Here is a 6,389-nt window from a genome sequence, read left to right as displayed (position 1 = left end):
TAAGAAATAAGTAGAGTGCCCATGTAAATATATTTCTGGATGGAGTTGGTGGTAGGGAGTGCAGAGTGCAGGAAGAAACCTAGTGGACCTAAGTGTCACGTGGTCTAGGTGTCCCAGAGATACAAATTGCCTATTTTATATAAAGGAGGCATCTGAACTTTTTGCTTGGATTGCATCTTGAGACTATATGCTGGGAAGATGGACCTTTATAGAGTTGAATCCCCTTGCCCACCCCTACATCCGAGAGAAAAAGAAGGCATGGAGCAGAGGGTAAGGCCCACCCACAGAATTGAAAGCAACCACCTGAAGTCCATCTGGACTTGGGTTTTCCATCTGAGGAGTCAGAAACAGTTGACCAGAAACGATTACATAAGAAATCGTAAATTTTACAACTTGGCTCCACGTTTGCTATTTGTGCTTGTTCTCTTGTAGTGATTAGCCTTCAAACCTGTCAAGCAGCAAACTTTTTCTATAAATTATCAGATAGTAAATATCTCAAGCCTTGCAGGCCAGCTGTAGTCTCTTGTCACAGCTACTCACCTCTGCCATTATAGTGCAAAAGCTGTCATAGCCAATACGTAAACCAGTGGGCGTGGCCGTGTTCCAATAAAACTTTATTTACAGAAAGACTTTATTTACAGAATGCCCAGATTTGGACAGGGGACTATAGTTTGCCAACCACAGCTCTAGACCCTCAAATGGCGGAGGGTGAGGGGCCAGAAGCATCAACCAGGTTTAGGAGGAAAAAGTCCAAGCTGGGCAGCCATGGAAGAAAGGGAAATTAACAGAGACTTCGGGTCCTGCTGCTACAAGGGAAGAAAGGATGTCAGAAAGTAGGTCTGGCTCTTAGAAGAGACACTGAGTTTGAGCAGTGGAAATCCTTGCGTGGTGCTCTCTGGTGGTGCCTCTGAAATCACAGCACACAACTGCTTCCTCTATTTGTCCACACAGCCAATTCTGGAATGGACAAAATGTAGGTGAAAGAAAAGTGAAGGAGGAAAGTAAACTCAAGGGAGCTTGGGAATAAAGAAGCCTGACTTTTTCTTATTCAAACAGCTTAGGCAAGAAAAAGTCTGAGAGTGCCTAGGACCCTGGCATAGGGCCGTGAGGCCTATGGGGAGATTTGAAAATGCAGGTCATAGTTATAGCAGTTAAAGGAGTAACTAGCAGTCGTTAAAAGAACTCTTCTTGAGGTCTGAATTGGACTGTTGACTTTTTCTTGAACTGCTTTGAGTGTACAAACGTTACACTTTGTCCTCCAGGGCTTTCCGGGACTAATAAGTGTGCAAACCAACTCTGAACTACACGTATAATGCAAAATAGATTTATTCGGGTGAAGCAACTTGTATATATGCTTCGAGATAGTCTATTGGGACATTTTTCTCAACTGTGCCCTGCAAATAACAACTGGATCCTTGACGCATAGCCAAATTTTGTAGAATCCAACAATAGTCCCCATGGGAATAAAAACTCCTATTTCTCACTGTGTCTTTGGACATCTTAGCAGATACTCAAAGGTGAAAGGCACTTAGAAGACAAAAGATTTGTTATCCCAACCCCAAACTTAGTCTGCTCCAGGTCAAAACGATCTGATCTTGCTTCTTCTGAACTCTCTCCAGAAAGAGAAAGGCACACCCAGGAGGACTGTTCCAACTTAGTCACAACTATGGGGTAAGCCAACTAAGTAACTTAGGGGGAGGGGGAAGGGAGGTTTACAAAAACACACCCTCGAGCATGTGTGTTCACTCTGGAGCCAAAATGAATCTGAAGAAGAATGAACTCTTCATTTTCCACTTAGTTCTCATTAGGTTTTCTCTCTTTTGCTGTGTGAGCAGAAGACAGTCTCCCTGGTGAATAAGAAAGGCTTTAAACAGAATCTAGACAGAGCTCATGAATCAGACATGATGGAAAATCGGTGACTCCAATTCATTAACCCAGGACCGTGACCCCTCAATGGCAGAGAACTAGAAATTCTACTCTGTTGGTTTATGGGGCCATCTGAATAAGCTGGGACAATTTAGAAACACTGAGCCTTTTCAAATACACTCATCTCAATCATGTGTCTGTAGATTTGGCCTAAGTCTAAAGAGACTCCATCTATTGCAAATTTGTTTGCACAATTAGAGACATGCTTGTATATGTTATGAACCATATTTCAAATATGGCTCTCCTTATACCAAGACCATATCTACAAAAATAGTCAACTGTTTTGATTGAATTGACCAGGAACAATTTAGATCTGTTCTACCTGCTAGCTGAGATTCAACTAATAGTACTGTTTCCACATTTAAATGACCTAAATAAAAAAGTATTCAACGATAATAGCAACAATTTACCATAGGGTCCTGCATCTTAACCCAAAACACAAGTCCCTTCTTTCTTCTTCTTCTTCCTCTTCTTTTCCCTGCCAAGAAACTAACAAACTTGAGTGGCTAGGCAGTTTTCAAGCATTAGTGTTGATAATTAACAACTTTGATATCAATTACAAACCAGTGTTTTTAATCAAAAGATGGTCTAGTTTATTAGTGGAAATTATGTTAATACTTGTGATTTCACTTTGTCAGATCGGCTTAGAGTCAGAATTGGGCATGGTCCATAACACGTAGGTAGAAAAAACAGGCAAATGTCAATCTCTTGGTTGATACATGTCTTGACTCCTCATATCACGTCTGGTGTCCTGGTTTCCCCGAGGAGGAGGTTCAACCCTTTATTGACCTGTGTCTATCTTCTGGATTGACTGGTCAGGAATAATTTGCTCATCATTATCTATTTGATAACCATCCTCAGGGCTGTTCTGGTGATTGATTCTATGGCAGTCTCCACTTGGCTTTGACCCTTTTACTGACTTTGGAGTCTCAGCCTAAGTTTTCGATTGCGGCTTAATAACCCTGACCCCTGACTGGGCGGGACCCTGGACTGATTTCTCCTGGCAACTTCATTGGGTGCCCTATTTTCTAACCTTAAACTATGGATCTGAAATTGGCTCACACGTCTCTGCCTTGTTCCTGCTATCTTCATTTGGGAAGAAGATTTATCTTCTGATGTTTAGCATGAGAAAAGTGTTTGATTTTATGGTCTTGACAACAAAAATTCCTTCTGCTATGGTCTGGAGTTCTCAGCTATAAACTGGGGATAGTAATGCCTATTTTGCTTGGTTGTGATGAGGATTAATGAGACCATTGCATAGACTGAGGCTGAATACATGTTTCAATTCAAACAATGTTTACTGACCGCCTACCACGTGCCAGACACTGAGAGTTACAAAGATGTAGAGAAGAAATCTTGGGTTAATGGGTGAAGTATCCACATATACAATGTGATAAGCAGAGTGCTGTGAGAGCCCAGAGGAGAAAGAACAGCTAACTGCCTGGGAAAGTTTGAGGTGGGCTATGATGAATATAATTTTGGCAGGTAGAGAGGAAGGAAGTCGGGTGGGGTTAACTGGGGAGTATATTCAAAACACAAGAAACAATTCAAAGCAAGACAAGGCTGGATTCAAATCTTTAATGGCACTAAGCACTTGAAAGACATATAGTGCCTCCTTCCATATGCCATTCAAAATAAACATTCTGTATAAGGAAGTATAACTAAGTTCTGAATTTTCCTAAGAAATAATAAAACACTTCTATAGTTCTTACTGTGTCCCAGGCACTGTTGTAAGCATTTTACGTTTGTTAATGCATTTAATCTTCATAATAATCCTATGAGACAGATATCATTATTATCCTTCATTTTACAGATGAAAAAACTGGGGCTCATAGAGGTTAAGCAACTTGCCCAAGGTCACACTGCTGATAAGTAACAGAGTCAGGATTTTGGCCCCAGTTTATGTTCTTAATTGCGATGCTATACAACCTCTTCAAGATGATACTTCTCTCTCTGTCTCTGTCTCTCTCTCCCTTCCTCCCTCCTTCCTTCCTTCTTTTCTTTCTTCTGAGAAATGAAATATCAGCAAATTGGCCCTTGTATCCCCTTTGCTTTTCCTAAACATAACTTTAGACTTTATGTAAGTGTATGAGTGCTTCTCAAACTGGGATATGTGTCATTATATACAGAGGGTACATGAAGTTAGAGGATAAGCAAGGCTCATCTTCTTGGAGCATCAATTTTATTCAAACACATATGGTTATATGGAGCAAAAATTTACTGAGCACTTAATATGAGTCAGGCATTTAGTCCTCAAAATAACCACATGAGGTGGATGATATTATTATCCTCACTTTAGTGATGAGGAAACTGAGGCTTATAGAGACTAAGTAACTTGTCCAAGGTAATAGTTAATAATCAGTGGAGACAGCCCAACTTGAAGGTTAACTTAAAGCCTGGTCTCACTGATGCCAAGTACTTGTAACTACTATGCTCTACTTCTTTAAACTGATGCCAAGTATTCATAACTACTATGCTCCACTTGTTTTAAACACAGAGATTTAGTAGAAAATAAAATTCAAATGCATAACACTTTGAAGAAATATCAAACTTGTAGCCAGCTACTTTAGGCTACAAACTCAGATCCCACTGATAGGGTAAAACTTCACTGTCTTTAGCCACTATGGCTACCGTTGTAAGGGAAAATGAGAAGCCCTCCTAAAAGAGAACATACCCAGAATTGGAAGAGACTGGTGGATTCAATGGGCCCCATTCATATTGACCAACGGAGATTGTCTTGTGAACATCTAATTCTGCTTCCCTGTGCCATTGGGGGTCTCAACAAGAAACAGATGACACACTCAAAAACAGGAGAATTCGAGAAATGTTGAATAAGGAGCTATTTTTCCCCCAGCTTCACTGAGATATAATTGACACATAAAAGGGGCTATTTATATAAAAGTGGATGGGATATAGGGGCCACATCATGGATAGTGCAGTACCTCAGAGCTAGTAGCAGCAAAGCTATTACCAGCCCTAAACCTGAAGGCACAAGGTAAAGGATGGTTGCTGGAAGGCAGAGGGGAAGGTGGTGTGGAGAAGGCTGACTTGAGAGGAGCAGTGACCTTGGTTGAGGGACACAGCCATCCCTAGGAAACCTCACAGTGAGAGAGCCAAAGGAATCAATACTCTGATCTCCCTCTCCTCCTTCCCTCTGACCTCCTGTGGGAGTTTCCTATTAGCCAAACTCAGCCAGATGCCAGAGGGCAAGAGAAATGCTTGATGTAATCATACAGTTCAGATTTCAGAGGGCAGAGAGCAAGGAAGAAAAGGGCAAAGAGGGGATTTAGAAAGGGCAAATAGAAGACACCCCACACAGTTCCCTTGTGACAGCGCTGTGGCAATGGCCACCTACAAGAATGTCCTGTTACCTCTTTCTGCTGATACCGTGCAGTCTCAGTAGAAGTTACCTCCAAGAGATCATTCTAGAGCTTAGATACTAAAATTCACAGTGTATTAATTAAGAAATTGCTAGCTATTCTAATACATAAACTCTAAATTCTCAATGACATAACACAGTAAAAGTAGTTCCCAGTCCAATGTGAGTGTTCCTAATTGTGGAGGGCTCACGTGGACATTGAAGACCCATATCCTTCCATCTCATCCTTCTGCCCTCCCCAGGGCCCTCAGAGTTCCCTCCATTCAGCTGGTAGATAGGGAAATGGACTAAAGTCACTGCTTCTTAACTACTTTGGCTTAAATATGACACAAAGCAATTCCTCCAAAATTCAATTAAATGTGAGATGTCCTCATCTAGCTGTGAGATGGGGCTGGGAAATTCAGTGCCCAGTCACATGGTCCCTCTAGATGTGACAGAGGCTGGAAATGCAGTTCTTGGCTGGATAGCTGCTATCCAACAGCAACTCTACAGCATGGAATGGGAGCAGGAAGCTTTGGGAATCATTTAGACATCTTTGCCACAGACAGCTCCACAGACTGATATAAACTTAAGTTCTTCATACAGACTCACAGATATCCTATCATCAACCATTTAATCAAGCAGTTATTTCAGGCTGTTCTGTGGTAGATGTTATGTGGGAGGAAAAGGGAGTATCAGGCATGGTAACTACCCTTAAACGACTTAAAGTATTTGCAGAAGCATCCAGGTAAAAAAGCTAAAATTGAATAAATTATTCAACTGTTTGTCCGTTCCTTGTGCTTGATACTGTGGAAGCATAAAACATATGAATGATTGATTGAAGTTATTCCTGTTTTTCATCTAGATATTTGCAGTCTCTCCACACAGACTCAAATAATTGTACCACTCTGATTAAAACTGGTCCATCAGTTTTGTTAAACTACCAGTAAACTATTTGGTTATTCGGAAAATACAGTCATGCATTTTGTCTGTAGCTGGAGCAATAGACTTGCGTCCCCTAGTCACTACAGACTAGCCCCCTCATCCTGCCTCAGTATCCTCAGGCCATTCATTTAATCCCAAGGAATAGTTATTAAGGTGCCTA

This window comes from Balaenoptera musculus, chromosome X, assembly GCF_009873245.2.
Source record: "Balaenoptera musculus isolate JJ_BM4_2016_0621 chromosome X, mBalMus1.pri.v3, whole genome shotgun sequence".
Classification (NCBI taxonomy): Eukaryota; Metazoa; Chordata; class Mammalia; order Artiodactyla; family Balaenopteridae; genus Balaenoptera; species Balaenoptera musculus.
Note: the sequence above shows the minus strand (reverse complement) of the source record.